Source organism: Lissotriton helveticus, chromosome 12, assembly GCF_964261635.1.
Source record: "Lissotriton helveticus chromosome 12, aLisHel1.1, whole genome shotgun sequence".
NCBI lineage: Eukaryota > Metazoa > Chordata > Amphibia > Caudata > Salamandridae > Lissotriton > Lissotriton helveticus.
In genome coordinates this window covers 804,178,576-804,186,884 of record NC_136073.1, presented here as the reverse complement: position 1 = coordinate 804,186,884, position 8,309 = coordinate 804,178,576, and the positions used below count along the sequence as shown (strand labels likewise).

The 8,309-nt window shown below is 47.4% G+C and overlaps 1 protein-coding gene across 1 annotated transcript in view; it reads left to right on the top strand.

The window, feature by feature from the left end:
• Nucleotides 1–634: 634 nt before the first annotated feature.
• LOC144797746 (cortexin-3-like) overlaps nt 635–8,309 on the top strand; it is a 93,503-nt gene continuing 85,828 nt past the window's right edge. The window contains exon 1 of the mRNA XM_078668490.1: nt 635–751. The gene's annotated coding sequence lies outside the window, so the exon portion shown is untranslated. The remainder of the gene's footprint in view (nt 752–8,309) is intronic.

Below are 8,309 nucleotides of genomic sequence, written 5' to 3'. Positions count from 1 at the left end.
CGTTATAAAAAAAATAGAGCATTTTTTCATGGAGTGTTCCATTGCATGATTGATAATAAAATTGGGATGGATTGTGTGTTGGGGGGGAAAGGGCACAGGACCATTTATGTACAGTGCCCCAAGAACCACAGTGCTCTAGGTTAACTGCTTTTATTATTTTATTCTGTAGTTTTTTATAAGGTGAACCAGTGTTTAATATGTAAAAAAGGAAGCACAAAGGCCCTTCTCGGGAGTCCACTGCAGCTTGCTCCACACATTGCCCCTGCCAGCACTGCCAATGACCGAACCAACACAACTCCTAACCATTGCACTCCTAAAAGTGTGACAATTCACAGTATTCCAGGCCACCCAAAGCTATAATAATGGTGTGAGTGGCAGCTATTATTCTTTTTTAATTTTTATTGACTTATTAAACACTTTCGTTGTGGTCATCTCAAAATTAGACTTAGAGCTCCACCATGTGGTGGACTGTCACTAGAGCCAGTGCTGACAATTAAATGCCAGTGCCGCTCAACCAAACCACCATTTCAAATAAAGCACCGGTGCGAACTTGGCCCAAAGAGTATTGGAGCGCTTTACATGAATACCTGTTGCATTACACAAGGTCAGATTAATTCTTATCTTTTTTTTTTAGGCACAGGAGATTAAGCAGTTTGGCTAGTATAACAGGATGTTGAGCCAACACTGAGACTCAAAATCAACTAGCCAGTTCTAAAGTTGGCAGCTTAACCGTAACTTCAGGTTCACACAGGTAAGTGCAACTAATCCCCTTTTTCTTATTTTTGTTTAAAACGCCTGTCAACCCAGGGGCGGTTCCTCCGTACCGCTGGAGGAGCGGCGCCCCCTACTAAAAATGAATAATAAAATGATATAAAGGCATTTCATTATCATTTTATTTTTGCCTGCCTGATCGCCGTCTACGCGGGGCCAGACAATCCCCGGTGACAGACATGGCAGTGGGAGTGGTGGTGGGCTCTTTCAAGTTTGCATGACAGTTTGGCCAGCCATCTTAGGCCGTCCAAACCGTCATGCACATTTAGGTTTCGCCAACCCAGCTGGAGAAACGGCGCAGACTTACAGTTACTGTCTGAACAGCAAACCAGGCCATTCAGACCAGTCCCAGCCCTTCTCTCATGCTGGGAATAGTATTCCCAGCACAAGAGCATCTGGGAACCCGTGCAGTGTGCAGCTGGAGTCCACAATCATCAGTGAGGAGCGAGGCAGTGCCCGTCGGACCCAGGGCCGGTTCTAGATTTTCAGGCCCGGGCTAAAGGGAATGTGCGAGGCCCCTCTAATTTACATGAGTGACACTTTCTGGGCTCAGGAAGCTTCTCTGTGGAGACTTCTCCTGGGCCGCAGCTCCTCCTCTCAGCCACCTACAGCTCATATTGGGTTGAAGGTGTGAGAATTGCTTGGGGGCTGAGAGTTAAAACTGTGGTGGCGCTAAAATGATTATAATGGGCGTCCCGCAGTGTCTCTGAATGGGCAGCCGGATAGGAGGCTGAATTGCTGGACAAACCTGCAAAGTGTGTTTCCTTGCACAATAGGAAGTGTCCCGCTCCCCTAGGCCTTTCCATACCAGCCCTGAGAGGCCCAGGGAGAACCCCCGCTACCTTGGGCCCAATTGTAAAGAGACACCTTTTTTAGGTCGAGCCTACAGCAGCGCATGCGCTGTTGCTCGACATTTAGTAAGGGGCTTTTCAAAGTCCTACCCACAAGCTTTTCCTGGCATAAAGGCTGCGTGCATGTGTGTGTGAACGCGCGCACATCTGTTTTTTTATCTCTTCCTCGCATCGCTGGCCTAATTACTTTCACTTTCTCGGCCATTGCCTGTTCCATTTATTGCTCTGTTTGCTTTCCTTTCCTTAATTTAATTAGATGCCCTTTTTGACCAACACGGCTAGTCTGGCTCATGGCCGAGGGTAGTGAAAACACTTCCAGAGCCGACTGATTGCACGAAAGCGCGCCCCCTGCAGAAATCTGTTAACAACTTGAGGTCGCACTCCCAATAATATACTTTCCAGTAGGCTGCTCTCCTTAGTGCAGGAATTGTTACCCGAGTCCTGTGTTCAAATGGCCAGCTCGGCGTTTAATTACCCGATGCTGATAAAATGAGGACGCTTCTTCTGGCATGCACGTTATGCGTGAGCCAGCTGATTGCTTCGGAAACGCTGTCTCGGTCGGGTTTAAAGTAAATGAAGACCTGAGTATTTTGAAGTAGCACGAACAAGAAAACTGAAAGAGTTGAGCCAGGACCTTTGTTTACTGGCTGTGCCCTTAACTGGCAGCGTTTTTGGAAACTTGGGTCATTTTGAATAAGCTGCTCTGACCCGCACTCGGAATTGATTTTCCGGTGAACATTTCTCGTCACTGATGGACTGAGAGAACTTTTTCATTTATTTGATGATTGGTGCACATCATTTACTGGTTGCTAACCTCCCTTTTTGGGGCGCTGTCCTACTACAATTTAGGTTCTCTCCCACCCCCCTGTCCTGAGGAAGACCCGTAGCTGAGGTGTTGATCCTCCCACCAATGCGCAAGGGTCGAAACGTCGACCCCCCCCCCCCAATTGTGAAGCCTGAATCGGAACCCCTTTCTTTCCTGCCCCCCTCCTTCCCTGAATAATGCCAATTTAGAATCATTTGATTAAACACGTGGGTCAGGCTCATATGTATGGTATTGTACCTCATTTTGAAATTATTTGACTTTTCTTTAAATTCTTTTTTCTATTCTTTCACTTGAGCTCAAACCCTTTTGCACTCTTCACTGCACCTGGCAGCATCCCGTTGATTTTTGTAAATTGTTTTTATTAATATATATATACTAATGTGAAGTAAATTGTGAACTGATATGTCTGGATATAACATTATGTTATGTATTATTGATGGGTAAATGTTTTGATTTGGCTTACTGAAACGCATTTGGCTGTTTTCTACGTTTCTCCATTTCAGGATTAAGTCGTATGAAATATATAATTTTTGATTCATTAGCAGTATTTTCTTGAATATAATCATAGGTCTAGGACCAATTCTTTATTATACCATTTGATACCCAGGTCCTTTGGCCGTGTTGGGTGAAAGCCCATTTTCTTAATGATAAAATGATGAGCATGGACTTTTCCAAACTGTGAGGAGGCCCCAGGCAATGCACGACATAAATAGGCATTTTGTTTTTACGCGCGCGCATCACTTGTGTGTTGTTTTTTCATTTTTTACATTACTAAAGCTTCCCGCGGACAATGCTTGTTTTAAATCCCATTGAATTACGTACCGCTGTTCCTGTCACTAGCGTGTTTTTTATTTTATTTGTTTCATTACTAAAGCTTCCCGCAGACAATGCTTGTTTTAATAGTTGATGGCATTTGTAGAAAGCAGATTGGAGCTCCATATAGCTAACATCGAAGGACACCAGCGGCTCCCTGAATCCTCTCCCCCCACGGGTCGGAGCCACAGCCTCGCGCCACCCTTCCAATCCCCCCTCACCCCCTCTCAACCGTCCGCTCCTCAGCCATCCGCGCAAATCCCCTCCCGCCTCCCCCGCATCTCTCCCTGCGCTGCATCCTACCCTGCAGTGCCACAGGTATCCCGGTGTCAAAGACGCAGCAAAACTACGGCTGGGCAACATAAACATTATACCCAGCCCCAGTTGAATTGCGGCGGCCCCCTATATGCATCCGCTCAGGGCCGGTCCTAGAACTTCTGGGGCCCTGTGCGAAAGGAAAGTTGTGAGGCCCCTCTAATTTGCATGTAAAATCCAGTTGCGGCCAGCATGACTCGCGGATGGAAGGTCTCGCGGGGGTTCGCGTGCGGGGGGGGGTGAGTTTAAAAATAAAATAAACTTACCTTCCCAGGTCTCGCGTCATTTCTGCTCCTGACCTGCTTTCCTTCTTTCCTGCCTCTAGCAGGAACAGGAAGCAGGCAGCCCCCCTTCCCTAAGCCAATCACAATGCTGCAATGTCAGCCGACCAGCCTGGTGCCTATGGGGAGGCCATTTTCTCCATGTAGGGTACACTGGTGCCTACATGGAGAAAGGCCAGCATGTGCATGACTGGTTTGGTCAGCCCTGGAGGGCAGACCAAACAGTCAGGGCCCTTAGCAGTGGGCAAGGCACTCCTCCCCTGTCCTAAAGCAGACCCGCCCGCCACCAACCAAACACTTCTGCTTTCTCGCAGTGCGCGTAGCAGAAACATAAAATGGTAGTTTTTGCATTTTGTGTTTCTGCTTTTCGCACTGCGAGAAAGCAGTGGGGCAACGCTCCTCCGCCCTAGTGCCATTATTGTGCTACCTTAGGATGACATTAATACTTCGTAATTTGTTTTAACATAAATCCTCTCATCCGTATCCCACACGCACATGCTAAGAGACATAGGACAATCTTTTTTGTGAGTAGGCTCTTTACTCACCAGAATTATGTTAAGTTTAAAACACAACACATATAGTAACCATTACATTGCATGACACTACAATGCATGACACTACAACGCATGTCACTACAACGCATGTCATTACAATGCATACCATTACAACGCATACCATTACAACGCATAGTACCCTTACACTATCCAACACTTACCCTACTGTTGCAGCCCCTGGAGTTAGAATAGTAATTTTTACCCCTACCCTACCCAACACTTACCCTACTGTTGCACTACCTGGAGTTAGAATAGTATTTTGTACCCCTATACTATCCAATACTTACCATAAATGCAATGTAGTGGTATGTGTTGTAATGGTATGCGTTGTAAAGGTAGTATGCGATGTAATGGAATGCATTGTAAATGTAGTTTCTGAAAATGCGATGTCGTGTCATGCGATGTAATGGAATGCGTTGTAAAGGATGTTGTGATGTGAAAAATGTGTTGTAAAGGCATGCGTTGTAAAAGTATGCTTTGTAACTTCATACAACCCATGGTATAGGCCCAGATTCATCAAAGGAAAATCTGGTCGCAATGGGGCAGATTCTCAGAATCTGCCCCTTTGCGACCGGTATGTTTGCATTTGGGATGCATCATCCCAAATGCAAAAATCGCAAATTGAGAATTCGCTAAATTGCGATTACTTGCATTTAAGGAATCTCAAATTGAGATTCCTTAAATGCAATGCATTAAAGTTTAAAAAATAGCGATTTCGCTAATAGGGCACGCAAATTACGATGAAGTACAACTTCATGGTAATTTGCAAAAACTTTGAAAAATGCACTAAAGTGCATTTTTCAAAGTTTCATGTTGCGCACACACATGCCCTAGGGGCATGCGTGTGCGCAATATATGTGCACAGATCAATTTCAGGGGTGCAACAGGGTGTCCTTTGGACACCACTGCACCCTTGAAATTGCATTCTCATTTTGCGATTCGCTAAATGCGATTCACAAATTGAGAATGTCTTCTCATTCATTCCTATGGGCCTTTAGGCCCATAGGAATGAATAGGGAGGTATTCCTTAATTGTGATTCGCAATATGCGAGTCACAATTAAGGAATTTTAAGAAATCGCTATTTTTTTAGTGATGTCTTCATGCATTGCATTTTGCTATTCCTTAATAGCGAATCGTTATTTTTCGCTATTAAGGAATAGCAAAATGGGTTCTTGATGCATCTGGGGGTATGTCACCTAAATGCAGTACAGTGGAAAATATATAGGGTTTGCTCCAGGTAGGAGTGCACTGCAGTCCTGGCTCTACTGATTTAACCAACTGTTTGATTCTGGGCAAATAATTTTGGCACTGTGCCGCGTCCACTGATTTGACAGCAGGGCAGCACTTTGAAACAGCTTTCATGTGAGAAATAGACATTAAAAGATTACTCCCCGGAGAGGTAGAGGTGGGGAGAAGATGTGGCGTTACTTCAGGGCTGCTGAATTTTGACTGTGTCTCATCCTGTGATTCTCGCAAGTCACTTAATCACACTGTGCCTAAAAAAAGGAATATGTCCATGTTTAACGTAACTTGTGCTTACGTGAAGCACTCCAATACCTTTGGGTCAAGTTTGCGCTATATAAAAAGAGCAGAAGAAAACGGGTTTCATTTACACATTGAAAGCTATTTGCATTTAAATTACGGAAGGTGCTCCTGATCCTTCATGGTGCATGCCCCCTCGTGTGCTACAACGCCTTCTTTTCTGTCACTGACAAGCATCTCTTTCGCAGCTCATCAGCATCTGAAAGAGTGAGAGTTGCTTGTCTTTATAAATGTTAAAACTGTCAGGCCCCAAAATGCGTGCTAATTGTCACTGGCGGGAAGTGGACAGCATCCTTAATCACAGGTCAAACCTGGCAAATTCAGAAGGGCCTCGCGGGACACGTGGGGCTGCAAGGCCCAGGGGGAAAGGGGCCCCCTCCTTGGGGGTTAACAGCCATTGCCAAGGGCTGCAAGGCACAGGGGAGGGGGGCCTCTTCCGCTATTCCCACACAAGCCTGTGAAGCACAGAGGAGAGGCAGCCCTTCCCTGGGCCACGCAGTGCTCACCACAGGCGCGAGGCCTAAGATGTGGCGAGTTAACACTTTTGCGAGGCCCCCTGTTGATGGGCTCAGCTCGGGGCCCTGGGCAGCCGCCCATGCTGCCCATGCCTAGCGCCGGCCCTGCATCCGCTACATTGCAAGCCGAAAGGGCTTCATCTGCGCCTCCCACATCAAGGCGCCACCGTGCTCGGCTCTGCACTGAATGACGGACGGCCGACCCGAGCCTGTTTGGAACCCCGTGCGCGCCACCTCCGCACTGTTGAGCCACTCCAAGACACTGGCGTAACGAAAAGTGAGGGGGCCTCCCTGCACGGTACTTAGGGGGGCCCCCTCCGGGCTCAATCAGGAGCTCTCCCGGCCAGAGTTCAGTGCCAAGGGGGCCCCTTGGAGCTAGGGGCCCCCCGCACCGCGTGGGCTGCGGGGGCCTGTGTTACGCCCCTGCTCCAAGACCCAAACTTCATTCCCCTGATCCAACATCGGCAGGTCTGAGCCTTGCCCCCACTCCTTATATCTTGCCCCTCACTGCCACTGTTATGCGCAACCACCATGCGCTCCTGCGCCTGATTCCAAACCGCATGTGGGCCTTCTGCATGACCCCTCGCTGCTCCCATCCGCGCCCAACCCCCCCCCCCCCCCCCCCCCCCCAGCGCCATGCACTGCCAAAAGGCACTAACCCTCCCGCCAAGCACACCCTCTCTCTTAAGGCCTACGGCTCCCCTAGCCCACCCCAACCCCCACCCCCTCACCTAACACAATGTAGCAGCTCCTCTCTCCTCCGTAACAATCCCAGGAGAGAGGAGCGTGGCGTTATAGCAAGAGATGCCAACTAGGGAACTAGGTTATAGTCGCAGCATTAGCTCAACATCCTCTGATTCTGGGCAAATTACATCATCTACCTTGCCTAAACAATGCACATGAACTTGTTTAGTGTAAACGGTGCAAATGTAAAGCGCTACAATACAATTGGGCTGCCTTTGGGCAGTATAAAACTGGGGGAAAAGCGACATCCCTCTGAACGCTTTTTTCAACTTGCGCAAAATAGCGCGTTTGCATGTCAAAGTAATATTCACCTCAAGCTTGTTTATTCTGTTGTTCCTTCCAAATAACATCAGATATGTCATTTGTAAAGTTCTTCGTATAAGCAGTATTTTGGAACTTTGCTTGCCAAAACAAGACCATGGTTCAGTTTACCCCCTTTGTCTGCAATGGGGACAATAGGGCACAGTGCTGCGGAGTTGGGGTGCATTTATTATAGCTATGATTGCTGGCAAGCGGAGACGCTCTTAAGAAATTTGATTTATTGCTGCGCGCTTCAGTGTCAGCGTTTCACAGCATTTGCAGATTGTCGCAGACTGAGTTACATATACTCCTTTTCCTCCCACAAAGGAAGAAAGCTTCCCACTGATTAATCGAGAGTGATGCGCACTGGAGGCCAAATCCTTGCAAACTGAAGGCCTGGGTGATGATAACAATCTTATCTGTCGTCTATAGACAGAAGAATGTGTCCAATGGGCAGCCACGCATCACCACCGCCAGTGATGTCCCCTCTCCAATCCCACAGACTTTCTGAAACAGGTGTCCAACAATGGTCCAGAGAGGCTGGATCCACGGCATCTTTTGAGGATAATGGTGATTTATGTTGAAACAGTTCGATTTATTGTATATGAATGGATCTTATGTGGATATTCTCAATCGCTGGGCCTCTTGGGCTTACGTTGGACCCTCCTCGTCTAATGCTAACCACTACTCCACTCAGTGAAAACAAGCATTAGCCAAGCCTACAGGCCTTGTCTAAGCAAGAGCTGTTGGATGTTGTTACTGTTTTGCTTATCAATGCTGTACTGCAGCAGAACTG